At 40.8% G+C, this 24799-nt stretch overlaps 1 protein-coding gene across 1 annotated transcript in view; it reads left to right on the top strand.

Annotated features, from left to right (window-relative positions):
- The window catches only part of EPB41L4A (erythrocyte membrane protein band 4.1 like 4A), a 241435-nt gene that overhangs the window by 64751 nt on the left and 151885 nt on the right, over positions 1 to 24799 (top strand). The window lies entirely within an intron of this gene.

Here is a 24799-nt window from a genome sequence, read left to right as displayed (position 1 = left end):
TGGCTGGGGTGATCCAGGGAGACGGCAGGCAGGGACTCTGGGACCGCTGCCAAGGGAAGGGCTCACCAGCAGACAAGGGAGGAAGGACTTTCCAGAGAGAGGAGGTAGTCTGTGTGGGGTCTGGAGGTGTGAGAGAGGACGATCTGATTGGGGAAAGTAAGAGGTTTGGTCTGGCCGTAGAACAGGTTAGATGAGCCATGTGGTAAAGTCGGCTTTGAACGTCATGCCAAAGGGTGTTGACTTTATTCATGGGCAGGCTTTTAGGGAGAGGAACACTGTTGGCTTGTGTTTCAGAAAAGGTGACAGGTGATTGTGTGGAGGGTGCTAGGTGGGATGTAGGTGGGAGGAAGGATGAGGTACTGAGACTGAGGGGATGGAGGTGAGGTGATGGATTCAGGACACACTCAGCCAAGTGGACTCCTCTTTTGTTTCTTAAGTGCTGTGCCTTCCTGCACTTGTGCCTTGTCTCCTGCCATTCTGCCCTCCAGGAATGCCTGCTCCTGACCTTCACTGCCAGGAATGGCCCAAGGCTTCCTTTTGTGGGAAGGCCGCCCCCATCACTCCAATTAGAAGAGTCCACTTTTTCCTCCCAATTCTCACAGCACCTTCTTCCTGGTACTTCTCCTACCCTGAGGGTCATATAGGGCTATTTGTTTACATGCCTTTATCAGTTCTTAGATATTTTAACATTCTTGAGGGCAAAGGATCTTTTCTTGATACTGAGATCTTAGTATATAGTGGAGTGGGGAACATGAACTCGGGAGTTATGCTGACCCACCACTTACTGCTGTGACCTTAGGTAAATGACTTTGTTTCTCTGAGCTTGTGTTTCCTCATCCATGAAAGGAGATAGTATTACCAGCCCCACGGGCAGGGCTCTGGTGATAACTGAGATACTGCATGGAAGCACTTAAAACAGCCGGCACATTTTAAGTGTTCAATAAATGTTAGCAGTTATGAGTAGCATTACTGTTATATTACAGCAATGCCTAACACAATGCCTGGTTTATAGAAAAACTCTCAAAAAAACATTGGTTGACTGAGAAAATGTGGTACAGATGGAGGTTACGATAGAGGAACACAGACGAAGCCCAAATTGTGGCAACGCTGACAGATGGGTTTGGTCTCTGTAAAGATCAGATTATGGGATTTTTAAGAGAGAATTATACCTAGATATCTTAGAACGTTATTAAAGAGGAAAAGTTAGTAACGTTTTGTTTATATATGAGTGAAAAATCTCAGTATACATGCATTATCAGTATTGATGATCACATCTTCTTGAATCATAAAATCTGCTCATGACAGATTTGAAAGACAAACATTTAGGGATAATAACAATGCACATTACTTCCAGGCTAAGAGAGCTAGCTTCGTTGTTTCAGTTCTCAGTGGCTCCATGTAATTGTTATGCCCAGATTTCAGGATCCCCAAGAACCCACATCAGGGAGCCAGTCCGATGCAAAAGCATAAGAGTCTTTATTCGAGCTAGCTCGGCTCCCCCACCTTGCCGACGCAGCGACAGGAAGCAGAGAGAGCGCGAACGCTGTGTGGAGAGGGGTTTTATAGGGGGTTGGAGTAAGGGGAGGAGAAAGGGCTGTGGCCTTGCCGATTGGCCAGGCGCAAGTCGGTGTCTTGTTCCTGGGTGTGGCTAGCAGAAGCTTAGACTTCCGGGAAGAAGCTCCTTGCCAAGCACATGGCCAAGGTAAGATGGAGCACTTACCCTGGGGCAAGATGGAGGGTGTAGCCCTCGCCCTTTCAGTAATAACTACAAACAGGCACTATTTATTGTCTTTCATTGCTCAGAAAGAGAGGAGCAAGGTATGTGAACAGCCTAAAAACGAAGCCTCTAATGAAAAGATGCTTTTGCTCCAGAGAAATCAGAAATTGTGTGTAGACCTAATCAGGTAAAAGTTGAAAGCGATGTAATTGACCCCAACCACCTCTAGGTTATTTGTCAACTCTGAAAGCTACCACCTACTCTTTATTCTTGCATCTGAAATCTTTTTCTTTCTAACTTTCTGGCCTTCATTAATAAGAGGTTACACTCGGTGCTTCAGTGACACAATCTGTAGACCTTTCAGTCATCTCCTTTACAGTATGTACTGTTGCCTCCCCCACCCTGCCTAGAGGTTCTGGTCTTGAATTCTGGACCAACTCAGTGGAAACCCTAATCATAGCGCCCATTTAATTACACAGGGGTCAGGGAGTCTGTCCTACACTGGGGATATTTGGTGAGCAGCTCTAATGACTACCACAGGAATATGTACAGTGTAAAGAGAGTCACACCACTTTTTGATTTGCATTTTGTAAAATGACAGGTGATATGATCTCAGTTCCCTAGATAATTGACAAATGCCCTTTGGTTTGTGTTTGGTTACTTATCTTCTTATTATATTACTATTGTTGAGAAAATTCTAATCAGAACTCTCATTATGCTAGTATTATGCAAAGATTTCCACTACACCACTCCCATCCATTTTTAGTCTTAAAATTGACTTAAAACTTGTGGCCTCTGGATTTTCCATAGCTCTTTGAACTACCAGTGTTTGTCTGCTCTCTAGTCACCTACTGTGTCTTCCTTCATGTTTTCCTCTTACCCAGAAGGGCCTTCCCTTTTCTTTCCATCATCCAAATCCTCCTCATTCAATAAGATTCATTTCCTTCAGGGAGCCTCTCCATCCCTGGAATATAGGGAATCAGGAAATGCAAATTTGAGGGCACGGAAGGGCGGTTCCTGATAGATTAAAAAGGAGTGGGGGAGAGTGTTGTTTCTAGATAAAGGATTAATGGAAAGAAGTCCAATGTGGTTCGACTCTAAGGGTGAGGGGAGAGAAACACCAGGTGTGACTGATCAGGGCAAGATTATGGAAGGAGGGCTTGGAGATCAAAGTGAAGGAAATTTGGTTGTTGTCTGTATGATCTGGGGACTCCATTGAAGAACTTTAAACAACAAGGTGTCAAGGTCAAGTTTACATCTTAAAATATTCACCCTGACTATTATGTCCAATTAGGAGGCAGTTGCAGTAGGATGGCTCGGACTGGGTGGAGGTGGTGGAGATGGAGAGCCATGGACAGATTTGTGTTCAGAAATCTTGTCCCAATTGTCACAATGTCTGGCCAGTTGGGTAAAACAAACCATCTGGAAAATGCCAATTTGTGGGCCTGGCTGGGTTCTCGTGGAGTTGAACATAGAAGCACCCACTCCTATTTGGGTGATTTTATCATATTCCTCATTTTTAAAACCTTGTTTTGATTGTATTGACCCAGCAAAAAATAATATAAGATTTAAATATATATATATAAACAATATGTGATATTTTCAGCCTATAAATCTATTTTCCTGTTCAAAGACAATAGATTAATTCTTCCTCATCTAAGCCTGAGAAGATTTCTGACTGCTCAAAAAGGAGGGTCCTTAACACTGAGTTTGGAGCATAGGTAGTCCAGACTCTAGTGGGGGTGCCTTTGGATTTTTGCCTTTCATTGATGAGGCTTTCTGCCCTGCCCTCATGTACGCTGTGCAGAGCTTTGGCCAAGTCCTAATGAGGCCTCCTGTGCTCTGGGCTCCTTGTGCCCAATCAATGCAAGGCCGCCTAGCTTCTGTGCTCTGACAGAGTGCTCATTCTTGTGCTACATTAACTTAATGGAGTTACAAATGATCTTCAGGGTGAGATTGATCCCATTCTTGGTAATATGTTTCCTAAAGTTGTTTGTTACAAATGTTTTTTTGCTATCCTTTTCTCTAACAAAGACTGGTGTTTAACTTTGCCCAGTGGGGTGTCTGTGAGACACCCATAGCCCTCATCTTTTACTTTTCGTTTTCTTAAACTCAATTGTGCATTGCAGTTTCTGAGGTGACTTGAAGTGGGTGCTGAGCAAGCTGTTTCTGTGTATTTACAGGCGAAACTCATAGTCACAGCATCGAGTGTGAACCTAGAATAATTCAATGTGATATCCCTCCTGGCTAATCAGAGGCCCTGGCAGACAGCCAGGTTGCCAAAGAGGCATTTATGCAAAAGGAGAGCTGGTGACATGTGTCCTGGAAAAAGTGGCATCAGATCCGCTGTCAGTATGTAGCAGTCAAGAGAGAGAGAGAGAGAGAGAGAGAGAGAGAGAGTGAGAGAGAGAGGGGCACTGTCTGACTCATACAAGCATGCAAATGTGTATGTGGACGACAGTGTGGGGAAAGAAAGGAGGACCAGAGGAAGTTGAGCCATTTGGGGGAGACACATTCTCCCTTCGTGGCCAAGCTCCCCATTTCCAAGAATAAGACCTGCAGACAGGGCATCCCGGATTGTCTCTGTTTTGTCTCTCTGTGTGTGTGTTTGTTTAATATTCATCAACACCCCATCTCCTGGGGCCTGGTGTCACAACCATTATTCCTCCATCGGAGGCTGGTTGTGGCTTCCTGCAGAGACCAGCCGTGCCTCTCCTTAATTGGCTGGTAGGGTCAGCAGCATTGACATGCACATTCCTGCCATTTTCCCTTCTTGGCATCTCCCCCCTTCGCAATACATTTTCTAGAGGGGAGGGCCAGCAGGGCCAGGAGGAATTAGGGGGTCTTGCCTGAGAAATGAAACCTGCTCAGGGATGCAGTTTCTTAGCCAGAGGCTTGTTCCCAAACAGAGATGCTCCATTCCAATTAAATGGAGGGGGTGCTTCCATTTTAACCTGATGGAGAATAAAACAGCCCTACCTTTGTGAAGCTTTTGGTCAGCATAGTGGCTACTAGTGATTTCAGTGTTCTTAGCATTTACAGGCAATGGGGACTCTACAGTATTGAGCGAAACCATGAGTTATGATTAAATATCAACACCCACCACCTCCCTGTTCTCCCAGCACCACATGCTGTGTGATCTGAGCCTCTGAAGAACCTGAGACACGAATCTCTTGATGGCTATGTTGTGTTGCGTTTAAAACTGTGCAAGAAGAAAGCCTTTGACTATCTGTTAAGTTGCTACAAAGTGCAAAAGCAAAACTACAAAAATAACAGCGTGCTTTTAGGAAAGTATGGTGAGTTTTTAAAAAGGCATAGTTCCGTCCTATCTGTGTATCTTTTCAACTCCTAAGTTTTTACTGTGCTCAGAATAACAGAGGTTACCATCAGTGGGGCATAAAGTATAACCTGAGGGTATCAATCATTTATAAGACTTAGGAAGGAAAGAATGCACAAAGGAAGAGGGAAAAGAAAAAAAAAACCGGGATGGAAAAAGACAGGTGTGCCTACGCTGGGGAGTGGAAGAGGGACTCCGGGGAGGGTCGGGTACCACTCGGGAGCATCAGTGCCATGCGTCTCATTTAGCCAGAATTTTATTACAAATAAAAACCAATAAGCATGTCCTAACCAGTTTGGCTCAGTGGATAGAGCATCGGCCTGCAGACTGAAAGGTCCCAGGTTCGATTCCGGTCAAGGGCATGTACCTTGGTTGCAGGCACATCCCCAGTAGGAGGTGTGTAGGAGGCAGCTGATTGATGTTTCTCTCTCATCGTTGTTTCTAACTCTCTATCCCTCTCCCTTCCTCTCTTTAAAAAAATCCAAATATGTTTAAAAAAACAAAACCAAAACCCAATAAGCACTTATTTCATGGGAGACTTTTTCACGCTCTGAAATGGACAGTGACAAAGAGAAAGAGTAGTCAAGGTCCTGAGTGGTCCCCAAGACAGATAATTATTCAAAAAAACCAGAAGTATCAACGCCTAAGGCTGTGTTTCAGCAAGAGTGGGGAAAGAATAGAAAAGAAAAGTTGATGAGATAGTTTGGAATGGAGAACTAAAAAAAGGACTGTTTTACTATTCTCCCCTTCTTAAGATTTTGGAATTGGAACTTTGGGAGCAGGACTTTCTTAATGTTGTACCTACAACAGAGGTGGAGGTCACAATGCCCTCTGCTTTCCTTCCTGCTCCCATTGACCAAGATTCCTTAGCTTCCTTCAGTTACCATTTCTGGCTCACTGTTTTGGGGGGAGGGGGGGCTCTTGGTGGCAGTCCTGTTCCTTAATAAAAAATACTTACTGTGATTCTGATGCCTGGCTGCCCTGGGCAATCTCCTGAGCAGCACAGGTGGGGTGAGGGATCAGTATTTTGATGGTGCAGCCGGGAGTGGGTGCCCAGCCTATCCTGCCTGAGTTAGCAGCTCCCCAGCTGCCACTGCCCATGGTAGTTGGGCCTGCTGGGTGTTTGCTCCTGGGGCAGAGACTCCTTGCCTCCCAACTCCACTGCCTGTACTTGCTGGCCCAGTGCCAGAGTGGAGTCTGACAACGTGGCTCTGATCAGACTCTGTGGGGTGCAGCAGCAGGGCCCAGAGGCTCCTGTCCCATCAGTCGGCCCTCGCCTGCTCTGGCCCCAGATGCCCAGTATTTCTTTGGTTTGACATCCCAGTGGGAAGCAGGACATGTCAGCCCACTGAAACCCTGGGGAGCCCACACCCCATTCTGCTAACTGCTCTCTCTGAAGAAATTAATCACTGCTTAATTTCTTCCAAATCTATATAAAATACGTATGTGTTAATATATATTGATGCACAGACCCAAAAATATTCTTTTTAATTTATACCAAGAGACTGTGTGCATTGGAGGCAGGACAGCACAGTTGCAACCATGAGGCTGGGTTCATGTTTAAGGCCTTGGGCTAGTTACTTTCTGCCTCAGTTTCCTCATCTGTAACAGAGGTAGTTCTGATTGAACCCGATACTGTTAAGAATGTGGAACAGTGCCTGGTGCATAGTAAATGCAGAATGAATGTAAATAGTTTATTACTCTGCATCTTGCTATTTTTTTTATTAACTTAAAATATATAAGGTCTACATATACTCCTATTTTTTCCCCTAAAAAATAAATGATTTTAGCAAATTGTCAAAATGTGCCCTTTTGTTATCTTTCAGTGCTGCAGAGCCTGGTTAGTGCAAAACATGCTGTGATTGTGCGCTGACTAGCATTTTATGTTAGGAATGAGCCCTAGCCATGTTTGCGGTGCCTTGTGCATTTAAAGGGAGCTGCTAGGTATGTTTTATTTGATCTTCCAAGCCAGCCTGTGATGTGGGTTAGGCAGGTGGTATTAATGCATTTTGCAAATAAGGAAATGGAGTTGGAATGGGATTCAGCAGACCTGCTGCAGGTCACATAGCCTTGTCTGGGCTGGGATAATGCCCAGCACTCTGCCTCCCTTTGATACTGCAAGTAACTCCTTGGGCCACCTACTGTGGGAAGTCCTGTTATCTTCAGCTGAGGAGGGGCGGGCGTGGGGGGTGCTGAATGTTTCCTCCACAGTGAGGTAAGTTTGCTCAGATTTATCCACACTCCTTTTCCTGTAAAGAGATTCTCAGCACAGTCCCTAGGATTGGAGTTGTATTGTGGGGACACTGAAGAGATAAAACCAGGAAGGGGGTGTGGTGCAGCTGGGCATAGAAAAGAGCAGTGAACCAGTGAAGCAGAGGCAGGAAATGTGGTCTCAGTGTCTTCACTCTTTAAAATGATGCCTTGGTAGTAAATGTTCTCTAGGTTTACAGCTGAGGATTTAGGGCCAGAGAGGTTAAGTGGCAGTTCCAGGTCACAGCTAGTTAAGAGCAGAGCCAGGACTAGATATGGAGGTTTGATCATAAAAGAATTAGTAATCAGGGCTATCAGAACCCTTTCTCCAGCCCATGCATCCACCTATCAGCAGTGTGTTCCTTTAGCAAGAAAGGCTTTAGTATAATGCTGTCCAGTAAAAGCATAATGTGAACCACATAGGTAATTAAACATTTTTTTAAAATATTGATTTTTTTTGAGAGAGAGAGCAGGAGTGAGTGTGAGAGAAACAATTGATTTGTTGTTCCACTTATCTATGCATTCATTGGTTGCTTCTTGTACGTGCCCTGACTAGGGATTGAACCCACAACCTTGGCATATTGGGACAATGCTCTAACCAACTGAGCCACATAGGTAATTTTTAATTTTCTAGTAGCCACATTAAAAAAGTAAAAAAAAAAATTTTTTTTGGATAACATTTTATTTAATCCAATATATAGAAAATATTATTTCAACAGGTAGTCAATATAAAATTACTTTTTAAAAAAATTCTGTGTGTATTTTACATTTACAGCACATTTTACTTTGGACTAACTAGATTTCAGGGACTCAGTAGCCACATGTGGCTAGTGATGACTGTAGTAGACCACACAGCTCTCCAAGGGCAAGAGCTGGTTAAAACGCATACTGTTCAAGTTGCTTTGAAACAAAGACTTTACCTCTTGCCCCTTGTCAACATTTAATGTACATTTTGGTTACACTCCCTAAAGAACTAAAGAAACTGGGTGAAATTTGCTATTAATAAGTGCCAGGGAAAATTCTGTCTTCAAAACCTGTAATTTAGGAGTTGGTGATTCACATTCTAAAAATTATTCTTTGTATAGATTTTAAATGATAAATTCTTATAGCACCTTTGTGGTTTCTTCTAATATATTAACTATTTCACATACACAAAAAATCCAAGGAATTAAGAAGTTTTATTTGGTACTTTATTACTTGAGGATTAATGAATATGTATCAAAATTTCAGAAAAAAGTAAGTCTGTGGTAATTTGAATGATTAAAGTTGCTGGAAAGTTGATTTTGCTGCAACTTTTAAAGGGAAGATTGTTGCTTATAAGGTGTTAACCTGAATAACATTTTAATTTTTTATTGATTTCAGAGAGGAAGGGAGAGGGAGAGAGAAGTAGAAACATCAATGATGAGAGAGAATCATGAATTGGCTGCCTCCTGCACACCCCACACTGGGGATCCAGCCAGCAACCCCAGCATGTGTCCTGACCGGGAATTGAACCATGACCTCCTGGTTCATAGGTCAATGCTCAACCACTGAGCGACACTGGCCAGGCTAAATGATATTTTAAATCAGTGAGCAAGATAAACATGGAACAGTTAAGAGAACTGGATTCTAGTCTCACTCTGGTTGTAAATAAACTCTGGGACAAAGTTCTTAGGTTAGATCTATTTCATTACTTACAAAACAATATCCAAAATCATTTCATTTTTTAAAAAAAACACATTAATTTAGATAATTATTTTTTAATGGTTATCAGATATACAACCCTTTTCTGCTCAGGACTACAACTCTGTATTCACAAGGTTATTTTGCTGGGAAAGTTATATTCAACTAAGATTATTTTGATTGATAGACTCTCTCTATCCTCTCTATCTCCCAATATTTTACAACATCTTTCAAAGGACTATAACTTGCCCAAATGTTAGAGAGATATAAAATGAAGATATGAACCAGAACAAAATAAATTGATGGAGACAGCATGTAATGAAAATTTGTAGGACTGCAGTGCACATGAAGAATAGATTGACTGGGGAGCATTTGAGATCTTGCTCCCTGGCTCAAATAAACTCATAAAAGAAAAAGAAAAAAAAAAAGAGTGGATTGACTTGATAACCAAACCCATTATGAATTCAATGCTTGCCTACCATCTTTTCCTTTCTTGTCTTTCTTTCTGTGATTCAAGAGCAGTCATTGATCATTTGCTATATTTAAGGAGATGCTATAGCTAAAGTTTATAGTCTGCAATTTCTATTACAACAGGAAAAAAAAAGGCTTATTGAATAGGTACATGTTTTTTTTTTTAATATATTTTATTGATTTTTTACAGAGAGGAAGGGAGAGAGATAGAGAGTTAGAAACATCGATGAGAGAGAAACATAGACCAGCTGCCTCCTGCACATCTCCTACTGGGGATGTGCCCGCAACCCAGGTACATGCCCTTGACCGGAATCGAACCTAGGACCTTTCAGTCCGCAGGCCGATGCTCTATCCACTGAGCCAAACCGGTTTTGGCTAGGTACATGTTTTGATATATCCTTAAAAGTAGCGTTAGAAGGTATTTATTTCTTAGAATAATTGAATTTAAACATGGAGGACTCCTTTATAAAAGCTGTGTTGACTACTTAATATCTTGAATTTCTTTTTTAAAAATATGTTTTTATTGACTTTAGAGAGACAGGAAGGGAGAAGGAGAGAGAGAGCAACATAGATGAGAGAGAAACACGATCAGCTGCCTCCTGCATGCCCCCTCCTGGGGATGGAGCTCACAACCTGGGAATCCAACCCGTGACCTATTGGTGTACTGGACAATGCCCAACCAACTGAGCCACACTGGCCTGGGCATGAATTTCTTTTCTTTAAGGAAGGCTTTTCTAATTATTCTAGTCAGGAATTCTCTGCTCTTCTGAATCTTAGCATCATGTTCAGGAAGGACGCTGAGTGTAGGAGCCCAGGGCGCACATCTGGGCTTCAGCAAGTCACTTCCTGGTTCCATGGCTTGGACAAGTCACTCAGCTGACCTCCCCAAACCTTAATTACCCCATTTGTAAAATTGAGGCTGCTCTTGCTTTTCAGACACAATTGTCATGAGGTTTAAATGAAGTATTGAAAGTCTCTAGTATAGTGTATGGTACGTTCTCCGTGCATGTTTGTAGAACGAATAAATAATTGATTTTTTAGTGACTGTTGGTCCTCTGTTGTCTCTGAAGATTTTTGGTTGAATGTAGAACTGACATGGTGTAGGTGTGTAATAATCATTTGGTTGATTCTTAAAAGTGGAGAAGGGAACGGAATAAAGTAAGTAGAAGTCTAAGCAACGGAGAGTGAGTTGAGAACACCAACCATCTTTTGTGCTATAAACACCTGCACATCACATCCTCTGTAGGAGTGCTGAAGGAACAGAAATATGAAATAGCAGGGCTCTGGAACAAGACTGTCTTCAGAAGCATGATGAGCTCAGAGAGCCTGTAAAACCTAGGTTCTAATAGTAGTTCTCCCTTTTTATGTCATCCCATAAATTTGAGATGCAAAGAAATATTTTCTGCTTAAAATTATTTTCAATTACTGCTTAACCAGTAATACCCTGGGGTGGGGTTTATTGCCTTTCCTATGAAACTGGAAGAGCCTTGTTTGTCAAAGGGGCTCCAGTGAACAGTTTTTGCGCTGTGGCTGTGTGTGGGTCTGGCAGGTGTATTGATGGCCTTCAGGTGGATTTCCTTCTGGGTGTGGGATTAGGCATGCCTTCAGGGAGGGAGGGAGGGAAGGAAGGAAGGAAGAAGTGGGTTGTGGGCACTCAACCAGTTCCTGGGTAAGTTAGTTTTCACTGAGAAAGGCAGTTAGTGGAGGTTTCCAAAGGATTCAGTCTACGGCTTTGTTTTTACATATCCATTGATTGCCAGAGCTGGAGAGGACCTTTATTTCGTTGTTATCCCATTTCACAAATGAAGAAACTGGGGCCCTGAGTGCTTAGGCAGCTCACCTGAGGTTGCGGAGTTAGTCAGGAGCAGAGTTGGATGAAGCCCAGGTCCCTGACTCACCCTCAGCTGCCTCTGAACAGTGATCTCTGATGTTCTCCTGGCATGGAATGACCTCCCCACCACCTCTTTCCTTCCTTCCTTTTTTTTTTTTTCTGGATGTTTTTGAAATTATAAAATTTGAATTGCAAAAGTGAAACATGCTGTAATTCCTCATCACCCATTTAAAACACGATTCTGCTTATGGGCATCACTTCAACTCAATGCACATTTATCCAATTCTAATTTCTAAGTCAGGATGGCTATCATTTATTCAAGAAATCTTCTATTGATGGCTATGCAAACTGGGGGATTTTATTTTGCCAGCCTCAAATAATGCTTCAATAAACATCCTTGGCTGTATAGTGGGTGATTTTATTTCCATAAAATAGATTCCCTGAAGTGAGATAGCGAGTTCTAAGGGTATCTGTGATAGCTACTCTCTGATTACTTTTCAGAAAGATTGTTGAGCTCTTTTACCACTCACATTTATCATCATAAATGCTGTATTTGTTTTTATTCTTTCCATCTGTCGATCTAAGAATGTCCAGACCTGTAGAGAATTTTTATAAGAGTTTAGTTAAGCCTAACTGATGACATATGCTGGGGAGCAAGATCTCAGATGCTCTGGAGAATAACAGTTCTCCAGCTTCTTTTATGCATTTGAAATTAAAGAGGGAATGTAAGGAAGATTACATGGAGAAAGCAAGGTGAGGATTGGATTACAGGCCAGTTAACAAGATCACGTGCTCTCTTGAGGGTGGTTAAGGCTTATTTCAAAGGTGTGTTAGCCTAAGTGCACAGAAACAACGGACAGGGCTGCTTACAGCAAAATTAAACCTTTTACTAAAGATCTGTATGCCTGAGGCAGGGCTGCCCACCTTGCTGTCCAGTTAGGAATTTATGATCGTATTACGCTGGAGGTTACTTTCCACAGAACTCCTATTTTCGTTCACACATCTATTTTTTAAACTTATCATTTATTGTACTTTCTTGTTAACATTCACTCTTTTCCCTTCTTTTGCTACATGGTCAGATTTCTCATCAGTTCTCTACTCATCTCAAAACATGGGCGTTCTTTCCTTTTCTGTTCTATTAAACGTTACTTTCTCACTGGATACCGTCAGAGCAGCTATAAATAAAAATTCTGAATTAACACATAAAAGTTAAATAATAAATATTCCCCCATCTTAGGCTTTATCTACAGAGTTAAGAATTTCTTGTTCTTGTTTATTATGGGGTGTGTTCTTTGGTATTATATGTCTGTTAATAAATATTTAAACTATAAGTTAGAAGTTCCTGGTCATATTATCTTCATCCTGTTACATTGGGCCTCCTTTTTCTCTCTTCTTTGTCTTCCATATCTTGAGATTTCTGTCTAGAGTGCATCTTTCAAGATGTCCTCTGATTGGGTTTATTGGTTGAACAGTTTCTTAGTCCTTGAATGTTCTAAAAGGTTGTTTTGAGGTTTTTTTGTCTTCCCTGACACGTGAAGGAATCTTGGTTGGGCTTCTTCTCTTGGTTGTCATTGTTGAACATTTGTTCTGTTTTCCAGTGTTGCAGTTGAGAAATCTGATGCTTAGCTGATTCTTTTTCCTCTGTAAGTCCTCTGTTCTATTTGTTTGAATGCCTATATGATTTCCTCTTAATCTTTAGAGTCTCTGACTGCTGGCTGCAGAATAACCTGTAGACGAAGCAAAGTCAAGTTTATTGCCTCCTGCAATAAGGAAGACCATGACATTGGCAGAGCGTTGCAGAGGAGGGAGGACAGAGATGGGGAATTTATGAGGTTTATTAGGGTCTGGTATGTGGCAGGTTGTTCAGTGCAAGGACATGGAATTAGAGAAGGTTTTTGATGAAATACTTTAAGACTGGTGGGCTGAGTAAGGGGAATTTAATAAGGATTAGCCTAGTTGTCCATTGTTCAGATAAATGGGTTTTTGGAAAGTTCCTGAAACCAACAATAAAATTATCTGCGACTTCATCTTGCTGGATAAAAGCTTCCTGAAATAGTAAAGTCATATTAATGCGGACAGTTGAATAGTAAAGTCATGTTAATGCAGTAGTAAGATGTGTGGTTGCAGATGATTTCCCGTCCCAGCTTAAATATTTTACAAGCCCAGGCATGTGTCTTTTTTATCTTAGTTAATGCTGCCTCAGCTTGCTGTGGGCACTTTCAGTCTAGAGAATTATCCCTTCTTTCAGCTCAGGGAGGTTTTCTTTTGTTTGTCTCCTCTTTCCCTTCTAATTAATTTTTCTCCATTCATTAGTGTTTCTCTTTCAGGAAAGCCTGTTTTCTGCATGTCCTGTCACCTCATTCTGTCTTCCATGTCTCTAATATTTGTACTTGGGATGTTTCTTTGATCTTTCAGTACATAGAATGGGTTTTTAGTAGTGACAATGCCCTTTTCCACTTTGTCTATTTTAATTTTAATTTCAGAAATCATGCAGTTTGGTTTTGGAAAGCTTTTTTTGTGTGTTCTAATAGTATCTCCTTGAAAGTCCCTGTTACCTTTCTGCCCTTATTTTCTTTTGTCTTTTTCTTAGACTTTAAAAAAAATATATATTTTATTGATTTTGTACAGAGAGGAAGGGAGAGGGATAGAGAGTTAGAAACATCGATGAGAGAGAAGCATCGATCAGCTGCCTCCTGCACACCTCCTACTGGGGATGTGCCTGCAACCAAGGTACATGCCCTTGACCAGAATCAAACCTGGGACCCTTCAGTCCACAGGGCGACGCTCTATCCAGTGAGCCAAACCAGCCAGGGCTTCTTAGACTTTTTGTTCGGTTATTAATCTTGGTCTCTCTCATTCAAGACGTCTTACATACATGGGTTTTATTTGTTTTTTATGAGTTTAAAAAATATATATATTTTTATTGATTTCAGAGAGGAAGGAAGGGGGAGAGAGAAACATCAGTGATGAGGGAGAATCACTGATTGGCTGCCTCCTGCATGCCTCACATTGGGCATCTAGTCTGCAACCCAAAACCTGGGCAGGTGCCCTGACTGGGAATTGAACCCAGACCTCCTGGTTCATAGGTTGATGCTCAACCACTAAGCCATGCCAGTCGGGCTCTATGACTTTTAATGGGTGTCTCTTCCTCAGGCAGGCTAAGTGGACTCTTGGGCAGTGGGAAATCACCAAGGATAAAACGTGTGTGTTATAGTGGATGAGTATGAGCCATCAAACCGGGGACCCATCCATCAACTGAGTTACTGGGAGACTGCTTGGTCCTTAAGAGCACTTTACTTACCAGTACAGTGACCTATGAGGCCTGCTGGGACAGTAGAATTAGACACATCCAAATAGCAGCCACAGCATCTTCCCAAACCAATTAAGATTTCTGGCGAGGTAACTTCAAAGAGCTTTAAAATCTGTGGTTAATCCAGGTGGGCCCTTTTCCACACAGGAATTTTAAGAGCCCTCTCCCTGGGAGTTTTGAGAAAACTCTGGCTGCAGCCACAGTCTGTAGCTCTCCTGAGACAGTGGAAAGACACTTCGGAGCACAGGCTCTAGAGCCAGACAGCCTGGGCTTGAATCCTGGCTCTGCCATGTACTGTCTGTGTCCTCTTAGGAAAACTGCTTAGCCCATAGGTTCCAATGATCTTGTCTCTAAAGTGAGGAAAATAATAACCCCTATTTTCTTGAGTTGATATGAGGATTTATGGGAAGATGCAATGCTCTTAGAACAGTGCCAGGTGCATGGCAAATGCTCAGTAAGGATTAGCTATTATTATTATCATCTCATAGGGCCAGGATTGAATTAGCATATGTAAAGTACTAATATGTGCCAATAAATGTTAATATTGTTAATTTTATTATTTTACATAATTCTGACTTATGTGGTTTTGAAATATTATGACATAAAAACATTAAGGAAACCACACTTGATCTTTTAAATTTGGAATGTCCCCTAAGTTAATTTAATAAAAAAAATCCCATAAATTTTTGCCCTGGCTTGTGTTGCTCAGTGGTTAGAATGTTGGCCCTGGAACCAAAGGGTCTTGGGTTTGATTCCTGGGCAAGGGCACATACCTGGGTTGCAGGTTTTATCCCCAGCCTAGTAGGGGCATGTGTAGGATGCAACCAATCGATGTGTCTCTCTCACATTAATGTTTCTCTCTCTCTCCCCCTTTCTCCTTCCCTTCCACTCTCTAAAAAAAAAAAAAAATCAACGGAAAAAATATATTGGGCGAGGATTAACAAAAAAACAAAAATCACAAATTTTAAAGTTGGGAAGGTGAGTGGCTTATAAACAGCATAAACTCTTTTATACCCTTCACCACAGATGCTGTTAACATTTTACCACATAGGCTTTATCATTATTTTTTCTCTCTCTTACTAAAACATTTGTAAATTGAAAACATGAGGCTCATTACCTTTGAATGCATTAGTGCAGATTTCCTACAAACTAGGACCCCACTACATAATGTGATAGGGACCAACTACCAACATCAGGAATTAGATACAGTATGGCCATCTAATCCACATACCCCATTCACATTTTGCCAATTGTCCCAATATTGTTCTTTAGAGCAAATTAGTCCAAGATTATTTGTAAGATTTTGTTCACATGTCCTTTAACTCTCCTTCAGTCTAGAACAGTTACTCAGTACTTTCTTGACCTTACTGTTTTTGAAAAGATTAGGCCAGCTACTTTGCATAATGTCCTTAATTTGGGTTTGTCTTATGTTTCCTCTGTATTAAATTCAGGTTAAATATCTTTGGCATGGAAAAGATAGAAATGGAGTTGTATTTATTTGTTGCATCATGTCAGGTGGCACATGATGGCAGTTTATTCCACTCCTGGTAAGCGCCCCGACTGGGGTCAAACCTGCAATCTGGGTATGTGCCCTGACCTGGAATCGAACTGGTGATCTTTCAATGCTTGGGACTACGCTCAACTAACTGAGTCACACCACCAGGGCTCACCCACTCATTTTAGCATCGCTGATATTTCTCACCTGAATCATTGATTGTTTTCTAATTCTGTCATTCCTTCTAATTTTATTAGTTGGCATTTTGCTATTAGTTGGCACTTTCTCTTCTTTTTTTATTCATTTACTAGAGGCCTGGTTCATGATATTCATGCATGGGTAGGGTCCCTAGGCCTGGCCAGCAATCCGGGCCTATTGGGGCCTTCCTTCCCCAGCTGCCAGCTGCCAGCCAGGGCCTTCCTTCGTTCCGCGCTGCCTTCTGGTGGTCAGCGCACGTCATAGCGAGCGATCTAACTCCCTGTCTCCCGGTCGAACTCCTGAAGGGACAATTTGCATATTAGGCTTAATTATGTATAGATATGTTTATATTCAAATGGACTCAAGGATTCCTCTCAGGGAATTGTAATCTGATATTTTCATGATACTTGATAGTCAGATTGTTCTGGGTTTGACCAATAGGCATCCCTTCAAGCTTGAAGGAGCTTTTGTACAAGATTAAAAAATTCCTCTTCCCAATCCTGAATAAAAAAGTTGTAGTAAAATAAGGGCTTGGTCATGATAATATGATGAAACAACACAGGAGCCTGGGAACATGTGTCATGTCTTACCCACTAGTACCACCACCCGGGAAAAGACGCACTTGCATTAAAGGGGACTTTCTACTTAAGGAAACCAAATATTTATTATGTTAACAATGGAGACTCAGGAGCTCCAGATAACAAGCTGGTGCCAAGGTACCCAAGGATTAGCCTCCAGGTATGCCAGAGGCCAGGGTGGAAGCGAGGGCCACTGTGCAGGGAGATGAAAGGTGGGTATGAAATAGGTTTTCACTGGAACTTTTTGAGAATTTCCTAACGAATGTGTTTTACATATCTAATTGTAACAGAAGACAGAAGAAGCAATAGTGTCATGGTACATGCTTTGTCTCTTCTTCATGGGGCTCTGCATTTCTAGACTAAGAACAGTTGGGTGTTACCATTAATCTTATTATCTAAGGTCATGTAGTTGTATTTAAAAAACTACCCAAAATTTAGTGGCTTGAAACATTCATTTTATTATGTTTCATGGTTTTAGATCAGGACAGTGAGAAGGCTTCGCTGGGCAATATTTCTCCATGTGGCACTGACCACAGACTAGTTGGTGTGGTTCAGGCAGTTGGGCTCATCTGGAGGGCCTAGGATGTCTTCATTCCCAAGCCTGGCATCTTGACAGGTGTCTGAAAGGTTGGGCTAGCTGAGCCCCACTTCTTCTTATGGAGTCTCAGGGTCTCCCCACATGGTCTCTGTAGCCGGGTGGTTAAACTTCTTTCATGACGGCACAGGATTCCAAGACACGAACGACAAAGCAGTTTTAAAAGCTATTCTGGACCTGGCTTAGCAACACTTCTGTCAGAGAAAGCAGTCATAGGCCAGCCCAGACTTAAGGAGAAGGGAATTAGACCTCTTGATGGGAAGAGAGTCAAAAAGTTTGCAGCCATCAGTGCTGTACCACACCTTGAAGAAAATTATGAGTAGAAGATGAATTGATTTTTAAAACTTTGCCTTAAACCTTCCATATAAAATAGAATGTTTATTGTTTTCCCCCTGAATTTATTCAACATAATACATTTACAGTTTTGAAATAAAGTCTTTTTATCATTAAGGTTAAAGTTCAAATAGTTTTACCAACACATGTTCTCCTGCTCTGTAAGGGTCATGAGCTTTAAAGATAGAAGCATTTAAATGTCCTGAATAAAGCAAGATTATTAATAAATTCTCAATATTTCATTTTTCAGGATGCATAAACACTTTTATTTTTACTTTAAAAATTTAAAGAAAGGTTGTGGTTATGAAAATGTCCACTCACTTCATGTGAGATGTCAGTATGTGAATGAAGCCACCGTGGGTGCTCGAGCCCCTGTGAACCTCTCTAGCCAACATCAAATAGAGCAGATACTTAGTCATTTCTTCCAAGCCCTGCCCATATTGCAGTCATGAGCAAATTGTGGTTGTTGCTTTAAGCCACTAAGTTTTGAGGTGATTTGTTACATAGCAATAGATAGCAGAAACATTAGATAAAGTCTGAGAAAAGTTCATTAGTGTGATCAAACTTTTGAATATGAGAAATATAAGCAGCACCTTGAAAAATAAACACATTTTACTCTTTTTATGACTGAGGGCTTTTTAAAAAATATATATATATTGATTTCAGAGAGAAAGGGAGAGAGAGGTAGAAACATCAATGATGAGAGAGCATCATTGAACAGCTGCCTCCTTCACGCTCCATACTGGGGATCGAGCCCATAAGCCAGGCATGTGCCCTTGACCAGAATTGAACCCGGGACCCTTCAGTCCACAGGCCGACACTCTATCCACTGAGCCAAACCAGCTAGGGCTTGAGAGCTTTCTTTAAAAACTTCTCACCTAGCAGTGAAGGTAACTCTTAGTCAAAAACCATCAGATGCTAGAAGTATTCACCAATGATACATCTGATAAAGGGTCAATACCCCAAATTTGTGAAGAACTCAGATAACACCAGAACAACAAACAACCCAGTTGAAAAGTGGGCAGATTTGAATAGACCAGTGATGGCGAACCTATGATATGCGTGTCAGAGGTGACATGCGAACTCATTTTTTTGGTTGATTTTTCTTTGTTAAATGGCATTTAAATATATAAAATAAATATCAAAAATATAAGTCTTTGTTTTACTATGGTTGCAAATATCAAAAAATTTCTATATGTGACATGACACCAGAGTTAAGTTAGGGTTTTTTCAAAATGCTGACACGCTGAGCTCAAAAGGTTCGCCATCACTGGAATAGACACTTCTCCAAAGAGGACATACAGATGGCCAATAGACATATGAAAAGTTGCTCAACATCAGTAATTATCAGAGAATTGCTAATTAAAAGCACAATGAGGTACCACCTCACACCTGTCAGAATGGCTCTCATCAATAAATCAACAAACAACAAGTGTTGGTGAGGATTTGGAGAAAAGGGAATCCTTGTACTCTGTTGATGCGAATGCAGATTGGTACAGCCACTGTGAAAAGTAGTATGGTGTGACTGCAGACAGTTAAAAATGGAACAGTCTTATGACCCAGCGATTTTGCTTCTGGGAATATAACCGAAGAAACCCGAAACACTAATTCAAAAATATACACACCCCCATGTTCATTGCAGCATTATTAACAACTAGAGGCCTGTTGCACGAAGAAATTCGTGCAATAGGCCTTCCCTTCCCCTGGCTGCTGGCACCGGTTTTCCTCCAGCACCCGGGACCCAGGCCTTCAGTCTTCACTCCGCCAATTTGCCCCTATGTATGCAAATTAACCGCCATCTTTGTTGGGTTAATTTGCATACTCTCCTGATTGGCTGGTGAGCGTAGTGGAGGGATGGTTAATTTACATGTTTGTCTATTGTTAGGTAAGATAGCCAGGATATGGAAGCAACTCAAGTTCCCATGAAAAGATGAGTGGATAAAAAAGCTGTGGTACACATATACAATGGAATACTACTCAGCTGTAAAAAAGAATGAAATCTTACCTTTTTGCGACAGCACTAATGAACCTTTGCTCAGTGACTTATGCTCAGTGAAATAAGTCAGACATAGAAAGACAACACCATATGATTTCACTTATATGTGGAATCTAAAGAACAAAATAAAGGAACAAACAAAATACAAACAGACTCAGATACAGAGAACAGATTGACAGTTGACAGAGGGGAGGAGTTTGGGGGCTGGGTGAAAAAAGTGAAGGCATTAAGAAGGACAAATTGGTACTTACAGAACAGTCACAGAGATGTAAATTGCAGCATAGGGAATATAGTCAATAATATTGTAATAACTTTGTATGAAATATCAGGGGCAAACCACTCTGTAAAGTACACGCTTTGGGAATATAGTCAATAATATTGTAATAACTTTGTATGAGGCCATGTGTGTACCTGAAATATTGGGGGCAAACCACTCGGTAAAGTACACGCTTGTTTAACCACCACTATGCTGTACATCTGAAACTAATACAGAGTAATATTGAATGTAAACTGTAATGGGGAAAAAACACACCCATCAGATGGTGGTTATCAATAGTTGGTCTGAGAAGCAATTACCATTGGTGCCTGAGAAATGTCTCCACGCCTCTACTTTACCTTATCCTGACGGGCCTGAGCTAAAAAAAATTCATGTGATTTATGTTTTCCCAGAGAACTTGGAATCTAATAGGTTAAACTGCTAAATAAAAATATGGTGAATTTTAAAGGCATAACATTTAATACTTTTTTTGAAGGGTTCGTTCCTCCTTTGTGAAGAAGTTAACTTTGTGAAGGTGTTTATCTTGAATGTAATAGTTTTCTGTGCAGCTGGTAAAAACCTGCCTTTCTGGTTTGTAGTGTCATGTTAATCAGCAAAGGTGTTATTACTCATTTGAAGAAGAATTCTTTGTTCTGGTTGAAAGTCTCACTGATGGTATTTTCTAATAAGCTTGTCCTACTTGGGAGTCTTTCTTTAAGATTATAAGCCTCTTGCATTTCTGTTCTTTCCAGAATGTTGCTAGTATGTCAGTAATAAAAGTAATCTATCTCTATTGGCTAAGATTTAAGTGGCACATAATTCACAATCCAAAAATATGTCACAGGCATTTATTTACTCTCATTTGAAAAGTGAATTAATACAGTGTAACATTTAAGTGAAGTTTTTCTGAATGGAGTTATAAAATAAAAAGTCAGTTGCTTTCTTTTATTTTCTTCTTAACTGTTTCATATCTAATCTCTTTTATTTTCCTGATGATGAAAAACCAAATTCCTGTCACATTTATTTCGTTACATAAAGAAAACTGTATATGTCTATAAGATTTACATATAAAAATTTAATCTTGGGCCCCTTTATTTTTTGATATCTTATAAATCTCAAATATAAGCTACTTATTCTTAGACTACCTTTAGAGTCTGAGTCTGTTGGAATTATGTGACACTGAAACAATTAAAAGTAAACTTAAGTAGCTTTAAATCAAGTAAATACCGAGGTCAAGATAACTGAATCTACTCAGCTTTCTCTTTGCTTCCATAGGTCTGATTGGTCAAGAAAAATGGACATCTTTATAAAGAGGCAGGAAGAGAGGTTTAGTTCATAGGCCACCATGTTTCCAGTATTGTGTCTCTCTTCCTTGTTTGTTGGCCCTTCACATTAATTCAGTGAACTTTTAGGCAGTTCTTACTGTGTGTAAATTATTGGACTGGCTGGAAAGAAAGTGGTATATAGCTCAATACTTGCTTTCAAAATGTCTAAATATTTGAAAAGTTAAGAGAAATAGAAAATAGCTTTGCCCTGGACTGTGTGGCTCAATGGATAGAGCGCCAGCCCGAGTACCAAAGGGTCCAGGGTTTGATTCCTGGTCAAGGGCATGTACCTTGGTTGCAGGTTTGATCCGTGGCCCTGGTCAGGGCATGTGCAGAGGACACCCAATCGATGTCTCTCTCTCACATCTATGTTTCTCTCTCTCACCCCTCCCTTCCTCTCTTCCATTCTCTCTATAAATCAATGGGGAAAAAAAATACCCTTGGGTGAGGATTAACCAAAAAACGAAAATGGCTTTAATAAAGACAGACTAGTGTAAGTCTTGGAGATAAGCAAAAATGAGACACTTTGTAGGTTCAATGAAGGCAGAGGTCATAGTGAGGTTGAGGGGATAAGGGCAGGCTTTATGGAGAAGGTGACAATCAGAACTGGGTCTTGAAGGGTAGGTGTGGTTTTGACATGACAGAGAGGAGGGAAGATATTCCAGATAAAGAGAACAGTAGAGAAAAGCCAAGGCCCAGGGCGGCCTCATGAATTCCTTTCCTGATATTTGCGTTGTCGCTCCACTCTCACGTCTCATTAGCGGAGGTCCATTATGTGTTGAAGACAGTTTTAAAATTCTTCCTTTAGAAAATCCTTGGGCATGTTACCAAGTGCTCTGGTTACAGTTACGTTTTATCTTGTAGCATCTTAGAAATTCCTCATTTGGGTAGAATTTCTCCTAGAAATGGTCAGAAAGACCTGAAATAGTACTAAATAAATCATATTCATGTCTTTCTTTTGCCAAGCACTGAAAGAAGTAAAGTTAAGAGACAAGTTTTCCTTAAACTTGAAATGACAGTAACCATCTGACTTTGAAATGAAGCCTGGGCCTCAGCATTTAAGGGATGGGGCACGCAGCCTCCACATGGTATTTGATGGTCTGTATGTAATAGTGAGGTTTGCTGCTCAAAGGTCTCAGGAAGAATTTAGACTAAAAAATCTTAGAATAGAACCAACTTTCCCCACCCTCTTCCCTCGCCCGCCCTTCCCTCCCCGGCCCGTGAAAAAAAAAGAATCTTAGAATAACTTTTTTGGGGGGGTAATGGGGAGTGTGAATTGTTTCTGTGTAAACATGGTCAACAAATTGATATGGTCTGTATGTAATAGTGAGGTTTGCTGCTCAAAGGGCTCAGGAAGAATTTAGACTAAAAAACTCTTAGAATAACTTTTTTTGGGGGATAATGGGGAGTGTGAATTATTTCTATGTAAACACGGTCAACAAATAGACGGCTCAACACCATAATCCCATTTAGTCTCTGTGCAAATTTCACTTACTTAACAAACCTCTTAGTGCATGAACCTGATCCACAAAACAACTACCTCCATGAGCCAAAAAGGGTAATGACTAGTTTCCACTTGGCATACTTTTGCTTTTTAAAAATATTTTTACACAAATAAAACGTGCATGCTAACTAGTCAGATGTACAAAAAAAGCTTCTGATGAAAACCAACTCCTTCCCTGTCTCACTTTCTTGAAGTTCCTTAGAAGTTGTAGTCACTCTGGCCCCAGGGTTCCTTTAGGGTTCTGATGGGCCAATCAATGCTTCCACCATAGATGTTCTTTATATTACCTTCTGGGAGCACTGTGCTCTCCTCTCGCCTTTTTATTAGTATACTTCTTTCATCTTCTAGAGGTTAATCATTTGCTGGCATTAACAGGTAATCGACTAAAAAATCTTAGAATAGAACCAACTTTCCCCACCCTCTTCCCTCGCCCGCCCTTCCCTCCCCGGCCCGTGAAAAAAAAAGAATCTTAGAATAACTTTTTTGGGGGGGTAATGGGGAGTGTGAATTGTTTCTGTGTAAACATGGTCAACAAATTGATGGCTCAACACCATAATCCCATTTAGTCTCTGTGCAAATTTCACTTACTTAACAAACCTCTTAGTGCATGAACCTGATCCACAAAACAACTACCTCCATGAGCCAAAAAAGGTAATGACTAGTTTCCACTTGGCATACTTTCGCTTTTTAAAAATATTTTTACGCAAATAAAACGTGCCTGCTAACTAGTCAGGTGTACAAAAAAAGCTTCTGATGAAAACCAACTCCTTCCCTGTCTCACTTTCTTGAAGTTCCTTAGAAGTTGTAGTCACTCTGGCCCCAGGGTTCCTTTAGGGTTCTGATGGGCCAATCAATGCTTCCACCATAGATGTTCTTTGTATTACCTTCTGGGAACACTGTGCTCTCCTCTTGCCTTTTTATTAGTATACTTTTTTCATCTTCTGGAGGTTAATCATTTGCTGGCATTAACAGGTAATCAATAAATATTTGAGCGAATGAAGTCTTCTTTCTTTTATAATATCCTTGATGGTACTTACTTGTTCTTTTCTAGTAATAAATCCCAAAACTTACCCAGGATATTTCTAGTCTGTTCTTTGGCCCTTATGTCAGTTCTCCATTGGTTCTTAATTTTTTTATTCAATTGTGATTTCTTTTTAACCTGAAGACTTTCAACTCGAACTGCCAAAGATAGCCCAGAGGTAGTTTCTATGAGGAATCCACATGAAGAATGAAATTGTTCATAAGTGTAGCAGCAGAAAGCATGATAATGAAATTCAAACAGGGAATTCCAATAGGTGTCAGTTAGGGCAGGCTGGCAGCAATGTGAGCTGGTGACGTGCACCCCCCCACCTGGTAGCTGATGTACTGCTGCCATCCATGCTTTCTGAGTCCTGTCATATTACAGGATGACAGATGAGAATTAAGAGCTTGTCACATACATGTTTGCTTAGAGGTTCACCTGGCTATGTTCCAGGTGTGTGTAAACACACCGGTAATATAGACAGCTGTACAGGGCATCATGAGACACCATGTTTTCTCATAGGTCAGCTCTGGAGTCATTGCATAACACTGCATGCTTTCCTTGAAATTTCTCTGTACAGGATAACAAATATGTTGAAGGGTGATATTTGTAAAGAATTTTCAGCCCCAGATTCTATATAAATGCAAAACTGTTGCAGAGTATAGACAGACTACGTTCTGGTATTTTTGGAATGATAATTTGGAAAATGGTGATTTCTCCTATGCATGACATTTTTGCAATTTCTATATACTTTCCAAACTACTAAACTGGGTTTTCAGGCTTGCTTTTCTGTATGTTCTTCATGAGTAGAGTATTATATCTTTTTTATACTCTACAAATAGACTGTATGTATGAAAAAGCTAACATTTTTTGTGGAAATAGAAGCATAAAATATTTTTCATAAAGACAACCTTGGTTTA

The sequence above is a fragment of the Myotis brandtii genome, unplaced genomic scaffold (assembly GCF_000412655.1).
Source record: "Myotis brandtii unplaced genomic scaffold, ASM41265v1 scaffold230, whole genome shotgun sequence".
NCBI classification, from domain to species: Eukaryota; Metazoa; Chordata; class Mammalia; order Chiroptera; family Vespertilionidae; genus Myotis; species Myotis brandtii.
This window is presented reverse-complemented; position numbering and strand designations above follow the sequence as displayed.